At 49.1% G+C, this 23303-nt stretch overlaps 2 pseudogenes; one reads left to right on the plus strand and one right to left on the minus strand.

Annotated features, from left to right (window-relative positions):
• LOC132085559 (zinc finger protein 850-like) overlaps nucleotides 1-23303 on the plus strand; it is a 280143-nt pseudogene that overhangs the window by 229114 nt on the left and 27726 nt on the right.
• The window catches only part of LOC132085560 (zinc finger protein 850-like), an 84555-nt pseudogene continuing 66827 nt past the window's right edge, over nucleotides 5576-23303 (minus strand).

The raw sequence follows: 23303 nt of genomic DNA on the forward strand, positions 1-23303 counted from the left end.
ATGCTAGGGGAGTTTTTATTAACCCCCATATGGTTTACGAGTTAACGGAATGGCATAAATTCGGTGATTTATTATGGGAGGCTACTTTGGATGGTGATAAAACTGCCAATAAGTTAGGTAAATTATGGTGGGTTGTTCGCAATGAATTACTGCAGTTTCAGGCCGAAAAAGAGGCTGCCCAGCAGGCTAATGCCACTCATGGGTGTAATAAAGGATATGTTCCGGACAGGGGATTACCATTAGCCCCTGCAATGAGGATGGTTTTTTTACCTGCTTTGCCGCCCTCTTCAGCAAGCCAGGCTACACAGAGCGCTTCTGAGGCTTCCGCACCCCCTGAACAACAGCAGCCATGGCCGAGACCCCCTGATCAGCTCCTGAAAAACAATGAGCTGATCCCTGGGACGGAAAACGACCTAGCAGGGGCTATTGTAAGGGAACAGAGGTTGGCCTGGGCTGCGCTTGCCAAAGACGCTATGAATAAGGGGGAGGGGGAGCTTATCAGCGCTGTTACCCAGCTTGCTTGTCCTGTTGTATCCACTGCGCAGGAGGGAGGGGGCATGCAGGCTACTATTACAGCTCTTAATTGGGAATTGCTGTCTCAACTGAGGTCTACTGTTAGCCAGTTTGGAGTGAAAAGTGAGCCAGCCAAACAGATGTTAGATTATATTTTTGATGCCAGTCTTCTTCTTGAGAACGATTGTCATGAGATAGCTAAATTGATCTTTACTAAGCCCCAGCAATTGTTATTTAATGCTCATTGGCAAGGGCTCATAAATGAATGCGTAGCACAATTAGGGCTAGGGACCTCTCAGAATCAGGTGTTAGCTGCTCTTGCACCTCTTCAAGCGTCAGCTGCACTGGCATCAGCAAATAGAGGAGGCCGCATGAAATGTTACCGATGCGGAGGCATGGGTCACAGGCGCTGGGAATGCCAGGCTGCAGGACTCTGGTGCCGGAGATACCAATCGGACACTCATAATACGGGCGCTTGCAGACGGAAATCGGGAAACTTCCCCAGGCGTACGAACTGCAGTGACCACGTACTGGCTCAAGTCGTCGCTGGAGCATTAGCACCCTCTCCTGTCTCCAACCCGACACCACAGGGAACCGCCGCGGGAGGAGCAGAGCAGCCGTGGGGGGAGTGACCCACGGCTGCAGCGTGGATGGAGCGCGCGCCGCACCCAGCGCGGGGGGGTTCGCCCGCTCCGACACAAGCGGCACAGGACCAGAGCGCTTTTCCAGTGCCAGCGTTTCTCCCTCCGCCCCGCAGCCGGTAAAAAGCTTCAGTTTTAGACCTAACAGCCGTAATAAATGTGACTCTTGTCAGCCAAAGAAAAGATCCCTACTGCAATTAAGAAACCAGTGATAATAAACAAGCGACACCAAGGAGCATTACTATCAAGACGTTCCTTGCCTAAGTTAAAAGGACTTTTTGTTCTTCCTGGCAGAGACTGTGAAAGTCAAATCAGAGTACTGAATGCGTGGGTCAAATTTCGGCCGATTTGGCTTAGCATCCGTTATGCTGTTAGAATCACCTGCATTAACATGGCTCGGTTGGTGGAACATCAAATTCTGAAATTGTATTTTGAAAAATTTAAAAATGTTAAAGATGTGTTGAAGCGATTGTATGGGTGAGATGTAGTGAGTATGCTTTTTATGTTCTTTGAGATTTGTTTAGATGTGATAGATGTAAAAGCAAGCACTGAACTCAAAAGAATTTTTCCACAGGTATACCTTGAACAAACTTCCTATGTTTAAGTGCATTCAAGTATAAAAATGCTGCAGCAAACACGTGAAGAAAGTTGTTTCATCTTAGTATTTTAGAATCAGGCCTGTAAGTAAGTTATAGTAAATGCTATATTCTATTTCTATAGTAAGTCTTATCCGTTGCTAAGTAGTTTAAGTTAAATTATCTATTAAGTGCCATTAAATGTTAAATATTGTTAAGGTTAAGTTTTGTTAAGTTTATGTCCTGTTAGGTTTAAGTGCGGTTCAGTTTAATTTCTGTTCAGTTTAAGTGTTATTAAGTTTAAGTGAAGTTAGATTCTGTTAAGATTAAATTATATTAGGTTTAAGTTATGTAGAATTTAAAGTCAGTTAAGTTCTGTTAAATTTAAGTGATTTTACATGTAAGTTCTGTTGATTTGAAAACCTGTTAAGTTTAAGTTCTATTAAGGTTAAGTTTTGTTAAAGTTAAGGTCTGTTAAACTTAAGTTCTGCTAAGTTAAGTTCTGTTGAGTTTAATTTCTGTTAAGTTTAAATGATGTTGAGTTCTGTTAAGTTTAACTATTTTAAGTGCTTTAAGTTTAAGTGCTGTTAAGTTTGAGTGATGTTAGATAAATTTATGCTGGATGTTTATTTTATGATCTGCATTGTTGGGACTATTTGTTTTGCCTGGTGTCATTGATGTGGACCATATGGTGATGGCATATACCCCTTTTTCCCCACTTCAACTCAATAAGGGACAGAGAACTGTTCAGCTGGTGCCATTTGAGCCAAATGACTAAGGGATTACAGACTGTAAAAGGACAAGAGAGGGGGGAAATGGTTTTGAATCCACCAGAGGACTTACCTTACTGACTTTGGACTTTTCTGAGAGACCCAAGGAAAGGGTGGAAGTGGAATTTCAAGGACAGAAAGGATCATTTTCAGGCTTGTTGGACACTGGGGTCCATTCCAGCATTATTAGCCCTAGCTGTTCGCCTCCTCTCCGGGTTGGCATGAATGAAAACAGCTAACAGCCTTCTTTTCTTAGTCAAATTACTACCTACACTGCAATGCCTGATAAGGCAGGACATTATGGCTCAGTTGGGGGTGGTTTTAACCCTTCGGGGCAAAAGCCATTGCTCGGACCGTGGCTGGGGAACCTTATAGAGATACTGGGTGTGCTTTTAAATGCTTTTACTTATTTTACCTTGTCTTTTTAATTGTATTCAAGATATGGTCAGTAGAATGATGGAAAAACCCTGGCAGACTAACCTCTTTGTGCAAAAAGGAAAAATGGGGAATTGTTGGACAATTTTGCTCAGACATGGCTTGAAGGAAAAAAAAAAGGCCATGAAAATATACAGCTGATGGAAAAGTAAAAGGCAGCTGTAAGCAGCAAATTCTCAAGCCTGATCCTGTAAACAACAAAATTCTCAGGCACATTTCTGTAAACAGCAAGAGTTCTCAGGCTTGTCTTCAATAACAAGTAAATATTTGTCCTTGGATGGTTATGGGAAAGCAGAATGACAAACATGGAGGCCTTGAGAACCGTTCATAACAGGATGAGAAAAACAAGTCTTGGTCTCAATAACAAACCACAGGTATTGAAAACAAAAGGAGGGGTTGGTGTGTAATCTGTAACCAATGATGAGCTCAGGTTTTGCAATATGTATGAACTTAATTAACACGGTTATAAAATGTGCATGTTGGATCAATAAATCGGAGTTCGATGATGATCAAACGATGGGTGGTCTCCCTTCGCTTTCTACACAGGAAGCACCACTGAAGCCTCATGTGTTTCCATGTCACTCGTGGCACCGCCTGGAGAACATCTGCAAACGTGACCTCTTCCTTCCATGTCCAGTGCTCTCACCACTGCACATGGACCAGAGCTGCTTCTAGGGCTGTCCTTTTAAGGATGCTTTGTCCCGTTCCAAAAAGGGCACAGTCTCACCTTTGGGACACTTGTGCCCCCCAGATTTCACCCCCTGGGGCCAAGGGGTACCAACACTTAACCCTCTTGGCTCTGAGCCATTGCCTCCCCCTGGATGCAGTCTCTGTGTCACAGGAAAAATGGTTCTGTCCATGGCTATACAGGAAAAGTCCAGCTAAGGCCACTCCATCATCTCTTCCCACCTAAGATTCTTCTCTACTCTCCTGACATCTTTCACTTGCCCAGACCTTCACACTTGCACATTTCCTTCCTCCATTTAATCTCTTATCTCTCTTCTAGGAAAGGTTAATGTTCTGCAAAGTTTTCCTTGTCCAAAAAAGGGTTAAAAGCTCGGGCTTTACCCGCCCAAAGCTCCCACAGCTGCCGGACCCCTTCTCGCTGCATCTCCCCCCCCACCCCCACCCCCCCGCCCTTCTCCGCCAGCCGGGCTGTGTTGCCAGCACAGGATATCGAATTTCACGGTGGCACAGGCGTTCCGTCTCTCTCTCTCTCTCTCCTGGGGGGGAGGTGTGGCTGCCCGATGCCTCTCGGGGCTCTTCCACCCTTCCATCCTCGGGCCAGGCCTACCTCACCCAGCCCCAAACCAGCCAGGAGCTGGGCAGGGGAGGCCCGACCTGCTTCCCTCGCTGGAACCCAAGAGAGCTTCCCCCGGGAGTGCTCTGCTTTTTAACCCCTGAGTTCTCAGAGGCGTATCCAATGTCCCCAGTGGCCATACCAGGTGCCAGTATTCAAATGTGAGCACCTACTGGCCTGACCACTTCATATCCCAGAAAACTAACTTCCTCTCAAACCATGACATCTATATAATCTCAGTCCAGTTTATCCCAGTCTGTAGGAACCCAGTCCATTTGATCCCAATCCATATTTGATCCCAGTCCATATTTAATCCCTGTCCATAGCTTATCCTAGTCCATATTTGATCCCAGTCCATAAAATCTGTCATATTTGATCCCAGTCCAAAGTTGATCCCAATCCTGATTTGATCCCAGTCCAGTTTATCCCAGTCCATAGTTGATTTTAGTCCATATTTGATCCCAGTCCATTTTTTATCCCAATTCATATTTGATCCCAGCCTGTATTTGATCTCTGTCTATATAAGCTCAGTCCAGTTTATCCTACATCGTAGAATTCCAATCAATAATTGATCCCAGTCCATATTTGATCCCAGTCCGTGTTTGATCCTAGTCCATATTTGATCCCAACCCCTATTTGATCCTAGTCCATGTTTGATCCCAGTCCGTATTGCCCTGCACACATTCCAAAAGTCTGCAATTCCACCTTCCAGCCAGGAAAAGATGTTCCTGCCCTTGAAGGGAAATGGAGCAAAATCCTACAGAGACATTTCCCTGCCAGCCTTCAGGACTTCAGTTCCTGGGACTGGGAATTAAAATAATAATTGGGAAATAAAATAATAAATAATCAGAGGAGGGTCTGTGGGGACAGAGGGGTCATCTAAATCAGGGCAGGGGTCAAATAAATCAGGGGAAGGGGAATTAAAACAGGGAAAGGTAAATTAAATCAGGGAAGGGGTCAATTCCGGGGAGGGGTCAATTAAATCAGGGAAAGGTCAACTAAATCAGGGGAGGGTCTTTGGTGGCAGGGGTCAATTAAATCAGGGGACGGGTCAATTTAATCAGGGGAGGGTCTTTGGTGGTCACTGGGGCAATAAATCAGGGGAGGGTATTGGGTGGTCCCTGAGGCAATTAAATATAGGGAGGGTCTCTGGTGGTGCCTGGGTCAATTAAATCAAGGCAGGGTCTCTGGTGGTCCGTGGGTCCAGGGAGACACTGAGAGAGAAACAGAGCAGGCAAAGAGAGGCAGGAGAGAAAAGGGGACACCAAGACAATGAGCTGAGAAGGCGGCACTCTGCAAACAGAACTGCAACAGACTGAACATGAACGGGAGAGAAATCAGTAAGTCTCAGAGTTTTATTTGCTGTCAAATACATCCCACACACCCAGCCCCACACAATCTCCATCCCACCACTCTAATTGAGATCCCACGACTCTAAATCATTTCCCAACTTCATCTCAGCCTGATGGCTGCGGAATTGAGTGAGTTTGGCATGGGATTGAGGTTTTGAGGTGGGTTTGAGCTCTTTTTGGGGTAAGATTGAGCTGTTTTCAATGGAATTTGAGTGGTTTGGAGGTGACAGATCCATTCCTCTTGGCATTTGCAATGCAAAGAGATGGAGAATAGAGAAAAATTAGGGTGAAATTAAAAGGCGAAGCAGCCAGGTGTGTTCTCAACATGGATCACAGGGAATGTGAGTGACCAGGGCTGTGCCCAAAGTGCCTCCTCCAGTGGGGGATGGAGCTGGAGCAGTGCACGAAGCTCTGCCCACACTCAGGGCACTCACAGGGCTTCCCTTAGTGGTGCCTCCATTGGTGTTGGGTCAAGCTAGAGCTGCTGGAGAAGCTCTTCCCACACTGGGGACACTCATAGGGCCTCTCCCCAGTGTGGATGCGCCGGTGGGTGATGAGGTTGCAGTTGTACTTGAATCCCTTCCCACAGTCGGGGCAGCGGAAGGGCCTCTCCTCTATGTGAATCCGATAGTGCAGAAGGACACTGGAGCTGGTCGGAAACCTCTTCCTGCATTTATCACACTCATAGGGCCTCTCCCCCGTGTGGATGCGCTGGTGGGTGATGAGGGTGGAGTTGTGCTTGAATCCCTTCCCGCAGTCGGGGCATTGGAAGGGCCTCTCCTCTCTGTGAATCCGATAGTGCTGGAGGAGAATGGAGCTGGTCTTAAACCTCTTCCCACACTTGGAACACTCATGGGGCCTCTCCCCAGCGTGGGTCCTCTGGTGCGTGATCAGGCTGGAGCTCTGACTGAAGCACATCCCACACTCGGAGCACTTGTACGGCCTTTCTCCAGTGTGGGTCCTCTGGTGGCTGATCAGGTGGGAACTCTGGCTGAAGCTCTTCCCACACTCCCCACACGCATAGGGCTTCTCCCCAGTGTGGATCCTCTGGTGCTGGTTCAGGCTGGAGCTCCAGCTGAAGCACTTCCCACACTTGGAACACTCATAGGACTTCTCTCCAGTGTGGATCCGCTGGTGCCTGATCAGCCTGGAGCTCACGCTGAAGCTCTTCCCACACTCCTCACACTCGTAGGGCCATTCCCCAGTGTGGATCATCTGGTGGCTGATCAGGCTGGAGCTCCGGCTGAAGCACTTCCCACACTCCCCACACTCGTAGGGCCGTTCCCCAGTGTGGATCCTCTGGTGCCTGATCAGGTTGGAGTTCCACCTGAAGCTCTTCCCACACTCCACGCACGTGTGGGGCTTCTCCCCATCATGGAGCTGCTCATGGAGCACCAGCTCCGAGCTCTGGCTCCATCTCCGGCCGCCTTCCTGGCCCAGGCTGGCTCTTTCCCCCTCAGATCCCCACCAGCTGCGTTTGCAGCCCCTCCTCGTGCGGCATCTCCAGGGCTTTTCCTCCCCATTGGCTTCCTGCGCCGTGGAGCCGCTCAAAACAGCCTCGTCCACCAGGTTCTGCCGCATTTGTCCTCCCTGCTCTCCATGCTCAGCTCCTGCTCTGGGGGAGGAAGGACAAGGACAGGATGGGATTTGTCTCTGTGTCACAGGCAAGGGCAAGGAGATCCCCCCAGGCCTGAGCTGCAGCCGGGGCCGTGCTGGGCTGGGAGATGAAGCAGCACAGAGGGGAAAGGGGCACTGAATTCCTCCTCACCTGCCTCAGTGTCCTGGGGCATCTTCCTCTTCCTCGCAGCGTCCCAGGCCTTGGCAATGGGAAATCCTGGTTTGGGGAAAACAAGGGATGAGCACATTTGTAGGAGTGTCGGGGGATAGGACGGTCGGGACGGACGGAGACGAGAGATCTCTGCAGCCAGGTCATGGAACTTGCGGTTTATTGCAAAGGGCCTGGGTGCAGGGCCCTGCTTGGAGCTGCCAGGCACAGCTCGGAGCAGGCCCGAGAGAAGAGAGGGGTAGAGAGGGTGAGAGGGTAAGAGAGTAAGAGGGGAAGAGCATAAGAGAGTAAGGTTCCCATTACAATACAATAAATCTTCTGTGTTGAATATTCTATTTCTCACTAACCAATCTAGTACAAGATACAAATCCTATAGCATTTACATACAGCCTGTAAAAATCATTACATCACCATACTGTGTTACATTTTAAACCCTAAAAACTCCTCTTTGGACCCCTTCTATTGAGCTAGTGGGGTCTGCTCTGACCCTTGGATCTGTCTGCAAGCAGAGGGAATTGTTTCATCAAAATGGGGATTACCTTCAGTTGGGCCACACCATTGTTTTCCAGTTGTTCACTAACTGCGGTATCTCAGAGCTTGCTTTCATTTTAATCTTCCTTATACTTTTTATGTTCACAAAATCTTTTGCCAGACAATCGTATTTATAAGGCTTTCCTGTTTCATCTTCCCCAACACACATTGAGTTTGAAGGTCGCTCTGCCCAAGTCCACCTCTACAAGTCACTGGCCATCAGGGCTCTAGAAAAACCTCCCAAATACCCAAGATTCAGCCCTGAAAAAGCCTCCCAGGAGTCCCCCATCCCTGGTTCCTCCCCTCTGGCGTTCAGGGGTTCCCCCTGTCCCAGCTGTTGGGGGTCACGCTTGGATTGGGGGTCCACCTTGTGCCTGGTGCCTGCCCTGCCCAGGCTGCTGGCAGTCCCAGCAATGCCAAAAGCTCCCCCTGCTTCACTCTCCCCATTTCAGGATGCCGGGGCTGTTTGGGCTCCCAAGCTCCCTTCTCCCCTCATTCTCTGCTCTGGGCTGTGAATGAGACGAGGGCTGGTTGTCCCAGACCTGCCAAGTGAGTGCTGGAGTCTCCCACACGGCGTTTCCAACTTTCCTCAGGGGAAGCAGCCAGTAAAGAGACACAGCGAGTGAGAAGAGGAGTGAGAGAATCCCCTGGGGTAACTGGGACTGGGTCTCAGAGAGGGGCTGGACCCCTCGGAGGAAGGGAGCAGAAGAGTTTCCGAGCCCAATCCACTAGGAAATGGGACAAAAGGGGCTCCTAAAAATTCTGCTGGATTGAGGGATAAGAGAGCCCAAGAGCATCCAGAATTAAAACCTGCTGGGTTGAGGAATAAACATTCCAAGAGCATCCACGGTTGGGCAAAATTCTGCCGGATTGAGGATATGCTCAAGAGCATCTGGGGTTGGGCAGCACAGCTGGGTTGAGGGATATCCAAGAGCACAGGAACTGGCAAGAAACACCTAAACTTGTAATAGGTGATGTGAAAGTGTAGTATATGGTAGAGATAATTCATGCTATTAACGTATAAAATATTGTAAAATCCACATTATGTCTTTTGACCATCCTGGCAGGAGCAGTGTCTTATTCATATACATCTAGTTCCTGGACTTGGCTGAGATAAACATCGGGGTTTTTAATGAAAGAATAGAAGCTTCCAGGGTGATAATCGCTGGCTTCCCCGGGTCACCAGGTCCACCCAAGAGTGATTTTCGTCTCGACGATTATACAGCTACCACAATGATCCACCGCCCCACCCTGATCCATGTGAATGCTGACTTCCCCGGAGTCTACTAACAACATCAGACACCTGGACTGAGTCTTTGTCCACCTCTGCGCAGGTAAAGACACGGTTATGCATGGGCAGAGACACAAAGAACATTCAGTCATCTCTGCCTCGAGCAGAATAAACTGTAAAAGAACTCACTGCGTCAGGCAGCATTTGTGAACGGGGGGAGACTCTGACATTCAGAGCTCAGATCAGTTTTCACCCAGCACCGAACCCGGGCTCGACGCTGACCCTTGGCTGTGGTGGTTTTGACGACCGAACTTCAGTCGCACAGACAAATTAATAAATCTTTGCTAAATTTTCTTATAAGTTTGGCTCTCGATTTGATGATTTATAACAAAAGGTACCTTATTGTTGCCTTGTTGTGTGTGAGAGCGAGTCACACACAAAATCAGCCTCAGCTTCCCGGGCGGGTGGGAAGGGGGGCTGTGGAAAGAGGAGTGTGTGACCCACAAATAAGCAATTGTCCCTTGGGTGGGTGAGGACTGTGGCATAAGATACAGGTGACCTGCATACGGGCCATTGTCCCCAGGGCGTGTGAGGGGGCCGTGGCTAAAGAGTGTGAGTGACACACAAATCAGCCTCACAGGTGAACGGCACCGGAGGCAGCAGAGTCAGGGCCCTCCCAGGAGGCCCGGAGATACTGAGACCCAGAGGCCAACCCCAAGGTGAGGGGGGCCACAGTGACCCGCGATTCTCTGTCAACAGGGATCCACTCTGTGTCCTGAGGGTGGGAAAGAATGTGTGGGAGAGAATGGGAAATAAAAGTGAGTGAATGTAGATGAATGAAAGTATAGGTAATGTGTATTCTGTATTTTAAGCTTCACTATATCTCCTTGGAGGGAGGTGTATTGTACTGAAAGTAGTGTGAGAAAAATGGGTTTTTTTGTGTGTGTAGTTGAAAGAAAAGTGGTATTTAGGTTGTTAGTGAATGTGAAAAACAGAGGCAGAAGATGAATAGATAAGATCTTGAAAAATGAGACAGAAAACCAGTAAGTTGGATACAGGGAAAAAAACCAAAAAAATAGAGATACAACTCCTTGCAAAAGGAGAAAATACAGGGTATGCAGTAGTCGATGGCAAAAAACATGCAAACTATGGAAAAAGGGAAATTAACCTTAAACTAGTAAGCTCAAACTTGTGAATTATATACTTTAAAAAGAGCACTAGAATATTTAACACAAAATAAAGGAACTATATATAGTGATTCAAGGTATGCCTTTAGAGTAGTACATACCTTTAAAAAATTTGGAAAGGGAAAAGATTACTTAATTCAAGAAGAAAAGGATTTGTACATGAGGAACTTATTTTAGAGGTTTTAGAGGCATTACAATTACCTAAAAGAGATAGCCATGGTACATATAATGGAACTCCAAAAGGGAAAGACCCCAGAAAGAAGAGGAAATAATTTGGCAGATCGCAAAGCTAAGGATGCAGCAGAAAATGGAGATGAAAGAGTTATGTTAATATTAACTCCAAATGAGGAAAAACCGGAAATTCCAAAGTTTAGGGAAGCCGAGAAAAAAGACTTAAACAAGACAGGAAGTGAACAAGATAAATCAGGGAAATGGAAACTTCATGATGGAAGACAATTACTTAATAAAATGTGCTTCTAAGAAAATATTAGAAGACAGGCATCAGAAAAACCACTGGGGAACTCAAGCTTTGTGTGATCATTTTTTAAGGAACTACGGGTGCATTGGGATTTTTGGATTTGCAAACAAGTAACTGAAAGATGCTTAATTTACCAAAGGATAAATAAAAAGGTGAAGGGAAAAACAGCATTAGGACGTCATGAGTTAGCTCATTGACCATTTCAATGTATCCAAGCAGAAGTTTAGATTTGCTAGGCTCTGGATTTATTTGAAAAAAAAACCATTTAATCTAGAAGAGAATATGCCATATGTTAGACATGAGATTTTAGAAGAAAAAAATCTTTAAAATATCAGAAACCTCCAAGAAAAAAAAAAAAGAAAAGAAAAAGGGAAACGAAAGGGAAGGGAACAAGAGGAAAAATCAGAGAGTGGGATCCTCTGCAGGTCTTGCCCCCTCCGTTCGCGGCCGAGGCGCCTGTCCCGGGTCCCGGCTCGCTGCCCGCCTCAGCTCCGCCTGCCCCGGTTTCCATCCCAGGTGCGGCCTCACTGCCCAGGGCAGCTCCACCTGCCCCGGCGCTGTCACTCAATTTGTGTGCCCTGCTCCCACTGCCTGGCCCGCGGCCGCTCTGCCAGCCATGCTGGGGAAGATGGGGGTAGCTCTGTCCTGCCGCCTGCTCCGGGGTCACCGCGCCCACCGCACCCAGGGGGGGTCCCAGCCATCCCATCCCCGGCTGCCCTGCCCGTGCCACCTGCGCTGGGCACCGCCGCTGCTGCCGGGCTCTCCCACCTGCCTTTGCTCTGCCGGCAGCTGCCGGATCAGCCGCCATCAGCCATGTGGGGGCTACCCACGCTCCGCCTTGGGCTCCACGGGAAGATCCCCCTCTGCCGATTCCAGGAGCAGACCCTGCCCACACTCCCACCGAGCCTCGGCGGGATATCCTCCCCTGACCCCGTCCTGCTCTGAGTTACGTCCCCTTGGTAACCACAGCTCCAGCTGCTCAGGGAAACTCTCTCTCTCTACAGGAAGCACCTTATTGAAACACTAGGAACTCAGTTAAAAGGCAGCCCTCTCCAAATTCTTTCTCAAAACACGGGAGAAAGGCTATAGAAGGTAAAAGAGTGAAAGAGTTAGATGAAGGGATTGCTCTATTCCCGTTCAGAGAGGTTCCCATGGGAGGGATGCGCTGCCCCGCCCCGCGGGAGCCACCAGCGCCCCTGCCGGCCGTGCCTGGAACTGCACCCAAGGGCAAAGCGCCGCAGCCCAAAGGCCGGGACTGGGTCCGGGCTCTGTTTGCTGTCAGTGCCGCAGCTGTTGGTGGTTGTTTATTTTATTATACACACTAGTAAAGAACTGGTATTCCTATTCCCATATCTTTGCCTGAGAGCCCCTTGATTTCACTACTCTAAAAATTAAGAGGGAGGGGGTTTGCATTCTCCATTCCAAGAGAGGCTCTTTCTGCCTTCCCGAGCAGACACCTCTCTTGTAAAGCAAGACAAGCACCCACAGGCACTGAGGGGGGCTGCAGGAGGGGCACAAGAAGGCCCTGCAGCACTTGGGCACAAAGGCACAGCAGGTGAGTGCAAGAAGGGAGCAGCAAAAGGCCAAGCTGAAGGCAAAGGCCAGGGCACAGTTCCTACAGCCCCTGAGGGATCAACCCCAGGGCCCAAGGCGGCCCCAGCACCCAGGGCAAGGCTCGGCCACAAGCACCTGGCAGAGGCATTGCCCTCCTCGGCAGGGGAGAGCCCACCCAAACAGCCCCTGGCAAGGAACCAGGGCTCCAGCTGCAGGGCACAAGGACACTGCAAGCACAGACAGCAGCACCCTCAGGACCAGCAAGTCCACCCCTTAATGGACATGGATTGCCAGGGCTAGCACAGCTCCCATCACACCAGGGACCCTCCACACTGGAGCCCTTGAGAACATTCAGGGTGGGTCTGCATTGAGAGGAGGCATTTCCTGATGGACACAGGGGTCTCTAAATCCACACTAAATCTTAGACCTAAGAGGGGGAAAATGCTAAAAATATGTTTAATTAGTGAGGGGATAAGTGGGAAAGATGTATGGTTTTATTTAATCACTGTAAGTAGATCCGGGAGATGGGTTTGAAATGTGTGAATTATTATTTGCTCCTAATTGTTATCATGATTTACTGGGAAGGGATTTGATCGCTAAACTCGTAACACAAATTAATATTATAAAAAGGGATACAGAGGACGGTTCTGTTGTACCTCTGTGTCAAATGTCTGATGAGGCCTATCTGAAGTGAGCCCAGAAGTGTGGGCAGCCCCAGGAAAATAGGGAAAATTAGATATGGAGCCTCTCCAAAGTACTCTGAAGTAACCAGGACAAGTGGCGTCTAAAAGCAACACCCTGTTCCAGGGGAGGGAAGGAAGGGGAATCAGACACAGAGCAGGTCACCACCCCATGCTCAGCTCAGCCCACGCAGCTGTGGGTGCTTGTGAGAGCCTGGCACTGAAATGCCCCGAGCAGGAAGGCTTCAATATCTTCTGCTGACACCATGGCACCTAACAGGCAGGCAAAAGCAATTCTCACTGCTTCAGCAACCATTGGAGCAGATATCAAGGCACATTCTTCCACAGGAAGCTGGGCTGGCACACAGCCTGCCCTGGCACTTTGCTGCTGCCAACACCCAGCCAGGACATCGGCTCCTGCCTAAGGAGTGCCAAGCAGCACCACTGGTGGCCAAGGGGCCCATGCCAAGTGTCCCTGAGGCCAGAAACAGCCACCAGAACAGCTCAACACGGGGGGACCCCTCAGCCTGGCCTCAAGGGCTCTGAAGCCCCGGAGATTTGCACTTTCCGCTTGCAGCAGGAGGATGGGAGGCCGCCCTTGAGCCTGCCCTGAAGGCAACGCAGCAGCAGCCAGGGCTCCACAGCGGGCCAAGCCCCTGCGCCTGCCCACAGATCCTCGGCTGGAATCCTCTGCAATCCTGGCCACCCTCCTCTGCCATCTCCAGCCACTGGGGCCAAGCCTTGCTGCCACTGCTGCAGCTTCAGCGCTGGCTGGGCCTGCACTGCCACAGCTGCTGGGGAACACCACGGCACAATTCCACTCTGGGGCTCACTGACACCCACACTCTGGGCTGCCTGCCATTGCACTGCTGCAAAATGTACCGATTTTGCTCCTTTTAAATCTTATTTCTCTGCTCAGGCTTGGTTTTCTTTGCCTTTGGGAAATGAATTTTAAAGGTTTTATTTAATGAGTGTTATACCACTCAATGGAGATGAGTTTAACATCTCAACAGACTGGGAATACCCATCAGCAAACAACAACCAACAGCTACCCCAGGCACTGCCCCCAGCAGAGCTGGAGACACCTGGGCTGGAAAAGGCTGAGAAGCAAATTCAGGAGTGTGGACTGAATTCACACATCAGAGGGGAAGAAATCCCGGTCCAACAGGAAACCAAATACTAACAACTTACACAACTTGGAACAATCTACGTTAAAGCAGTGGATTTAGATTGGTTCAGACTACATAAAGTTCAGGAAAAATCCAGTAAAACTCACATGGCATGGAATGATTTTCTCTGTACAGCTGGGCTATTTGTGAAAGAAATTATTTCTGTTGCACATCCTGGCCAGAACCATGGAATGCTTTGACTCTCTAACACTAAAGAGATTCTTGGATAGTTTTTGTTTTCCCTGCAGTTTCAATGACAAAATTAAAACATGTGAAAAATTTTTCATAATATTCCCACTTTATATTGCCAGGTAGGTTTGGGACAGAAGTGTGAGATTCAATATGTGGTCTGGATTTTTCCACATTCTCCTTTATGTTGCATTTTGCAAAATTCAAGAGATTTAACTGTAATACTTTGAACATAAATAGTTAATACTTTTTTTAAAAAAAGCATATTCTTGGGGGGCCACATGTGACTCACCAGATGGCTGCCCTGGAAGAGAAGCTCCATTCCAGGCAGCCTGCAGAGGAGTTTTAGAAATGCAAATGAACACTGCTGGGCAAAGTGTGGACAATGCACCTGGGTCCCTTGCCTGGGGCAGGAATTGGGCTGATTCCCTCTGCCCCTCACCCCAAGCTCTGCCTGCTGGCACTGATGGAATTTGCACAGCTCGAGGCAGAGCCCAGGGTGAGTGAAGTAAAGTGAAAATTTTTCAGGATAGAAATCCATTTTAATTTAAGTGAAATGTACATTTTCGAGTTGAGTCTGTAGTTAGAAACCATAGTTATTTAGCTAGACTGCAAGGTCTAAGCTCAGTGAAGTTACTTCAGCAAAGGACAGAGATAAAGGGGGGGGAGACAGAAGATGATAGAAGGAGACAGAGACTGCTGTGAGGGCAAGTCAACCTGACCTCGGAATTTTTTCTGATACAAAGGAACTAGTGGTAAATGTCACACGAAACCCATAAAAATGAATATGTATGAACCTATTGTGAAACTGTATGCATATGCATTTAAGAGAGAGATAAAAAGAGACCTGAAGTTCTCAGAGGTACGCATGCCTTTTTTCGAAGAGAGCAATCTCCGCATGCATCCAGTGCTGTAATAAACATACCAACTTTACAACTTTGACAAAGTTGTAGAGTTTTCTTCTTTTCTCCGCAAAACATTATGGCGAGCCAAGCAGCAGTTCTCTGTCCCTGCAGGGGCGGGGGGATAGACAGACCTCCAAGGCGCTCCCTACGATTTTTTCCCTGGTGGGCCTTCGCTCGTCTCGACTTGCATCCTGCGAGGACAGACAAGGACCTGCTGGCTGCGGAGGAAGATATGGTATGTACTGAGGGGCCCCCAGGGGAAAAGGAGAGCTAGGGAGTAAATCACTCAGAGACGTCTGGGTGTAGCTGGTAGAGCAGCTGGATTAGAGACGGGGGTTCATTGTTCTGATAGAGCAGCTGCTAGCAACCCTGGGGGTGGGTCGAGTGGACATCTATGTGTGTGTATGTGTGTAGTGTCCGGACACTGTAATCGGGGTTCATTGTTCTGATGGAGCAGCCACTAGCGACCCTGGGGGTGGGTCAAATGAATCTCTATATGCGTGTGTGTGTCAAATACTGTGTCACTGTATGGTTAATGCATTGTGTGGTCAGTGCACTGTGTTTCTAATCGTGCAAGTGTATAAGTGTATGCTGTATAAAAGAGAGTAGATCTACAGTGCTCTACAGTGCGTGGGGAGTGAGTACTACCCGTGTTTGAAGCAGTCGAGTAAGGTCTGAGGCGCCGGCTGCAGCAGGCTGCGGGGCTAGGGAGAGAAGTGCCCCGGGGAGAAGCGGATGGAGAAACATCAGTGACGGTATTTCTTGTGTTTAAATGCAGTGATTTGTGTAGATTTGGTACATTTTAACCGTGAGTACGAGCTCAGAGAGTTCCTTTGCCCTGAATGTTTGGACTTGATCTCTGGACTGTGTGCTGTTATTTTGATTTGTGTCCAGGGAAAACTGATGTGAGTAAATGCTGAATTATGGTATGCTATGTTGTGTTGAGAAAAGTGTGGTAGCTAGGGAGAGGCGCTGCGGAAGATTGCCGCGATGTCACGGAAAGCCAGGACCCTCTGTTCCCCATAGATAAGACCCTCAGTTACTCATAGATAAGAAATTAACATAGGAATGTGGCCCCACTAACAGTAGGAATGTTGCCCCACTGAATCCAGTAACTTTCCACTCCTTACCCAGTACTTTTCCATTCTCTACTAACTATAGATAAGAAAGACGTAGAGACCCCCAAGACTATAAGACCCCAGAAGAAGAAGTAATAAACGCCATTTGACCGTCCACCACATTGGTGTCAGTGTGTGTCATTGGCCCGAACAGCCCTGGAGAGTGGGCTGTCGAGCTGTACCTCAGAACCAGGTCGCCTGCCTAAGTATAGAAGGCAACATTCTGGTGCCGACACCCGGGACAGCGGCTTGCGCCCGGGAAACGGGGACACTCCTGGAACGAGGACGGCGGCTGCGGCAGCAGGACTGACCGCAGCGGGGGGGGACGCCCCCCGGACCAGCTTGGACAATGGAATCCACAGCGAAGGTCGTAAGTCAGGCTCATGAGCGATGGGGAATTAAAGGTGAGCTCAGGAATTCTAATCTTGCTATTGCAAGGCTCCTAGAGCTGGGGACAATCGAACGTCCGGTAAATATATTATATTCGGAAGCGCGGGAGAAGTGCACTGCCGCCTCAGCAGAGGACTCTAAGTCCGCAGGCAGTGGTAAAAACCTCAAAGCGTGGGGGAAAGTAGAAGAGGCCCTACGCAAGACGTTAGAAGAACAGGAGACGCGGGAAGCCGCGCATATACGTTTATTAGCTACACCAAAGCCGGGGGTGGGGCCCACAACGCAGACCGCCTCTGAGAGCGATCGGATTGAAGGCGGGAACATGCAGGGGCCGGGCGCGTTCCATCCCCTCCCGAGCCCGAGCCCAGACCCCCCAGAACCCCCAGGAGACCCCCCGGAACCCCCAGGGGACCCCCCGACCTTCCCGCGGAGCCCGCCGGGTCCTAGCCCCCCCGCGGAACCGTCCGAAAAATCCGCGGTTTCTCTATCTGTCTCTTCCCCGCTGGCCGCCGGTCCGGCGCAAGAAGCAGAGCAGCGCGCGCGATGCTTCTGACAGGGACTCGCGGAGGAGGCGCGGAACGAGGCCGGATTGTCGGACCCCACCAGGATCGGTAAAAACTCTCCCCCGCCATGTGCGTTTAAAAATGGCGCTGAACCACATGGCGAGGGCGGAAAGGAGGAGGCGGGGGGCGGAAACGGAGCCAGCCCGCTTAACAACGCATGCGCGGGTGAGCGGGGAGACGGGGCGGCCCCCGCGGAGGAGCGTAAAACCAACCAGAGCGCTCTATTCAAATTAGGTCCTTATAGGGTAAGGACCTCCCCCGGCAGGAGGCGGGGGGAGCCCAGGGGGAGGGAGCGGCACCACCCCCGAAGGGAGGAGCGAGGTCAAAGCCGCACAAAACGGCACGGAGCGCCGGAAGTGTACCGGCAGTCAGCTTCCGGCTCAGAGTCAAGTAACAGCTGCTCAGACAGCTCGGAAGAGCCGACCGAGCCCGGCTGGGATTCGGAAACCGAGAGAGCAGAATTGGTGCGGTTTTGAGCGAAACCGAATAAAGCTTTAAACAATATCGGGAGGCAATCGCAACACAAACTCACCGATTGGGGAAAAATAAAAGAAGCCTGTGGGGACCGGGCACCGGCAGCCTCCATGCACGCTTTCCCGGGGGGGGTTGCCAGAGCGTGGGGGAGCCAACAAAGGGCATATACCCCAGTTAACCCAAAAGAAGCCAAAGCGATTTCAGAAATAGGGATCAACTCAGCGGTAGTACCCACTCTCGAGGACGACCTTTCTAGCAATAACAATCTGCTCACTTTTGATATTACGCAAATAAACTGCATGCATTTTCATGGGGCGGGGCGGATTGTATTTAAGCAGGAATGGCAAGACGACCGCGTTAGCCCAGGCTTCCAGGGAAGGGCAGCAACTCAGCGAGCTGTTCCCAGCCGGCACAGCTTTCCCAGGCAGCACCCGAGAGACCCGCACGGGTGAGACCCAAGCACCAAGGGTGTTTCTGTGTGATTTTGCTGTTGGGGCTTGTCGCCAGAGGGCAAGCCAGCCCAGACCACGACCCCCATCGGCCATTCAGGTGGGTCATGAGACACCTTAGTAGTGGCAAAGCACTCAGAGAAATCACCACTCCAAACACCCCATCCTTCGTGCTTCGCATCACCAACCTGTTTCCGGGACAGCCAAGGGTAAACCCCTATTCCCCACACGTCACACACTCATACCTATCCTACTGGTGCCCAGCTTCAAACCCTGGGAAAAGCTACTGCAATTACCCAGGGTGGGGATATTGTGGGCACTGGGGCTGCGAAACCATAGTTACAGATGTCAGACCGTCGGGGCCTGGGTGGGACCCACAAGAGCCAGACAAATTCTTACAGTTCACCTGGGCACCCATCGGCTGCAAAATACCCTTTTTCTTTCGTGAAAACCCCCATCGAAACCAACATAAAATCCCTAACTTTCAGGTGTGCACAGATTACAATATGACGGTCTTGCAGCCAGATCACCCTAGCTGGGCCACAGGCAGAATGTGGACAGTGGTCCTTCAAGGGTCAAAAGAGAGGGTGAACGTGCAAATTATCAGGCTCCAGCCGTCGGCACCCCGAGCAGTCGGACCCAACAAAGCGATTAAAAGTGTGCCGAAAGGGAGAAACATAACCTACCCCAAAACCTTACCCACAGGGGTCAGCAATGTCCCGACCAGTCAAGCAGAAACCTTTCAGATGAGCCGCTTAACCGAGTCAGACTCAGACCCAATCCTTCGTATGTTAGAAGCTACCTCTGTATCCCTGAACAAATCCAACCCTAACCTAACCGAATCCTGCTGGCTTTGTTACGATGTCAAACCCCCCTTTTACGAAGGAGTCGCTTTAGACACTCCCTTCAGTTATTCCTCAGCCGACGCCCCTCACCAGTGCAGATGGGACACCCCTTGCAAAGGAATCCCCCTGAGTCAAGTCACAGGCCGAGGCAGATGCTTTGGCAATGCAACCCTAGCTAAGCGGAAAGGCAACGTCTGCACCAAAATTGTCAAGCCTAACAGGAAAGACAATAAGTGGGCAGTCCCATCCACATCGGGGATGTGGGTTTGCCAGAGATCCGGAGCGAGTCCCTGTGTGTTCCTTCCCAAATTCAATGACTCTAACGACTTCTGTGTCCAAGTTCTGATTGTTCCTAGGGTCTTGTACCACTCAGACGAAGAAATGTACCATCTTCTTGAGGGACCCAGCCGGATCCACAAAAGAGAAATAATGACAGGTATAACTATCGCAATGCTGCTCAGCCTGGGAGCAGCCGGAACGGCCACGGGTGTCTCAGCCCTAGCGACACAGCACCAAGGACTGTCACAGCTGCCGGCAACGATTGACGAGGACCTGCAGAGGATCGAGAAATCCATCTCCTATCTAGAGAAGTCGGTCTCCTCACTCTCACAAGAGGTCTTGCAGAACAGGCGAGGCCTGGACCTCCTGTTCATGCAGCAAGGGGGCCTGTGTGCCGCCTTGAAAGGGTTTCTATGCAGACCACACGGGAGTCGTGAGAGACTCCATGGCGGAACTCCGGAATAGACTGGCTCAGAGACAGAAAGACAGGGAGGCCCAACAGGGCTGGTACGAGTCCTGGTTCAATCAATCACCTTGGCTAACCACTCTGATTTCTGCCTTGATAGGTCCATTGGCAATGCTGCTTCTAACAGTCACCTTCGGACCATGCCTGCTGAACAAGCTGGTCTCGTTCGTTCAGAGCCGCCTGGAACAGACCAACATCCTGTTCATAGGGCGACAACAATCGCTGTGAATTCAACCAGGGAATTCAACCAAAGAACACTGCCAGTCACAAGATTTTCCAAACTTGTCTGGCAAAAGAAACTCAGGTTTCCCAAAATCCCTTTCCCTTGTCAAGCTACAACCTTATACCTCATTTCAGTACCCACGTACATGACTACCTCATTCATTTGTGAAAAAGGGGGGGGGAGATGTGGTAGCTAGGGAGAGGCGCTGCGGAAGATTGCCGCAATGTCACGGAAAGCCAGGACCCTCTGTTCCCCATAGATAAGACCCTCAGTTACTCATAGATAAGAAATTAACATAGGAATGTGGCCCCACTAACAGTAGGAATGTTGCCCCACTGAATCCAGTAACTTTCCACTCCTTACCCAGTACTTTTCCATTCTCTACTAACTATAGATAAGAAAGACCAACCCCTTTTGACGTAGAGACCCCCAAGACTATAAGACCCCAGAAGAAGAAGTAATAAACGCCATTTGACCGTCCACCACATTGGTGTCTGCGTGTGTCATTGGCCCAAACGGCCCTGGAGAGTGGGCTGTCGAGCTGTACCTCAGAACCAGGTCGCCTGCCTAAGTATAGAAAGCAACAGAAAAGTGGGCACTTTGAGAGATATGCCCTTTCCCAGTGATTTTGTGTGGTGATTTTCTTCCACTGCACTGTGGTAATTTGATTCTCGGATTGTATAATGGTGTTTGTGGAGATTTTCAGATTTTGTTTGCAACAAGAGTAGCATTTTACACAGAAGAACTATGGTTTGGTGATTTATGTTTAACTATAGTAAAGCAAATTAAAGGAATTCCAAGAATTCTCCCCTCACAGCAATTCAAGCCCTGGCTCTAGTGAATTTGAGATAAAGGAGGTGGTGCGTGTGTCTGTGTCTGTGGGCGCATCAGAGTTTCTGCTGTGACAAACACAGCCTTTTTGCAAGGCAGTAAAACGAGTGTAAGTAGACACAGTGCTTAATTAGATTGTGCAAGAAGAGAACTAGAAAGGACTGATATTTTGTAAAACGGAGTTTAGATAAAAGAGATGAATGAGTTTACGAGACTTCAGCTGGTACTGTAGTAAGTCTGGACTGGGAACAGCCTGCTGTAGGGATTTAGAGTTCTCTGTAATAAACAGAATAGCCTGCCTCTGCGGGCAATTTCTTCGGTGCATCAAGAGACTGGCACACTGCGTTAGTATTATTGCAGTGCGGTGTTTGTGAGAAACGCTGGTATTGCTGTTCTAATAAGCGTCAGGGCACATGCCCCGAGTGTAAATTAAAGGTTTCTGATCAAGCTGATTCAGAACCTAAGATCTTAAAGCTCGTGTGTGGGAAATCACATCTGATACCTGCCACCTGGAGCTCTGTGTGTGTGTGTAGGAGAAAGACTGAGAAAGTACTGTGAAGCTTTGTAAAGAGAAGTTTGGGTGGAAGCAAGATAGGGCAAGGAGGAAGAGATAATGAGAACTGACCAGAGCAAAGAGGTTGCTAAATTAGCCCCTTTTAGGAGGGGCTCACTGGGAGAAGGCTGCCAGTAGGAGCAGCTCAGAAAATAAGAAGATTTATAATACTTCATTGCAGTTAATACTGTTTTAAAATACGAAGGTAAATGGGATGGGGTTTTGTATGCTGATATGTCTTTTTGTTTTAGGAAATCACCCAGAATGGCAAAGAGACTGTGAGATCAGACTGCCCTCTGGTCTTGGCCCTTGAAAAGGAAAGACAAGGCAAAGAGAAAGCGAATCAAATGTGTTGTTCAGCATGCAGCATAAGATAGCAACATATGAAGTCAAACAAAGATTATCATGCTGAAATGCAAAGTGATTACAGTTCGCAAAATGAGTACATATGATTTGTTAAAGGCTCCTCCTAAGGTAAGGGAGGAAGGATAAAGATGACATCTCCAAAAGGGAAGAAGGCTTAGGCTCCAAAATATACTCACTTGAATCCATCCTCCTCCTAGCAGTTCAATTTCATCCAGAACTAGGATGTAACAGACCCCTCTGCAAGAGGCAGTGAGATCAGAAGAAAGAAAAGGGTAGAATTTTAGTCAACACAAGGGCCATATATTCAGTTTTAAATAAAACTTTAGAACTTGTGGAGAATGTTTAGGTTGTAGTGTGGGGAACAACTGGCCAGTCTGAGAAGGCATACTTTTGCAAACCCTTAAAGTAACATGTGTACTATATGTACTTAGAAGCTTTTGTACAATTCGCTCAATTCGCTAAACATTCTCAAATAAGAAAGGTTACTCTGGAGGCAAATGACATAAAGATGTCAGGCTTCACATTAACAGCCATTGAAATTAAGGAAGACATTAGTAAAGAGATACTAGAAAAAGTAAATAAGTGTTTTTGAGGGTATGGGCCTCTGCTGTACCAGGGAGGGTGAAAAATGCCCCCCACATAGCAATCAAGCTTAAGGAAAGAACATAACCAGTGAGAATTGAGCAGTACCCTCAAAAGGAAGATAGGGAAGGAATCAGCCCAATAATTGATAGCAGTGGATTGAGGGCTGTCAATAACACAGAATTTATACCCTGTGGTAGCAAATCCATATACTTTACTAACTTGTTTAACACCTGAGCTAACCTGGTTCACTGTTTTAGGCCTAAGAGATGCCTTCTTTTGCCTCCCTATCCACAAAGCCAGACAGGAAATTCTTGCATTCAAACACAACTCACATGGTCCATGTGCCTGAAGGCTTCAAAATTCCCCACTCTGATTGGAGAACAGCTTGCGAAGACCCAGAATCCTGGGAAGCTCCACAAGAGGAAAGGAGGCTGTTGCAGTATGTGGATGATCTAGTAGCCACTTGGACAAGGGAAGCCTGGACGGTAAGCCTTTTGAATTTCCTAGGACTCCAAGGACACAGAGTCTCAAAGAAAAAGGCACAGGTAGTGAAACAGAAGGTAATCTACCTGGGGTAAGAAGTGAGTGCTGAGCAGCAGGCTTTAAGGCAGGGAAGCCATATGCCAAACCCCAAAACCCCAGACAACGAAGGAACTCCCAACTTTCTTAGGCATGGCAGGGTGTGGGATCTCAGCACCTCAGGATGGAGGTGCAGAGTGGCCGAGAACACCCCTGGGGGGCTCGGGAGTCCTGGAATGTTGCTAGAAGTGTCTGGTGGCTGGACTTTGATCCTACACAGGAGACGACACCTGTATGAGGATAGGAGGAATTCACTGGGTGAATTGTGAAGGGATAAGTTAATTAG

The sequence above is a fragment of the Ammospiza nelsoni genome, chromosome 31, assembly GCF_027579445.1.
Source record: "Ammospiza nelsoni isolate bAmmNel1 chromosome 31, bAmmNel1.pri, whole genome shotgun sequence".
Taxonomy (NCBI): Eukaryota; Metazoa; Chordata; class Aves; order Passeriformes; family Passerellidae; genus Ammospiza; species Ammospiza nelsoni.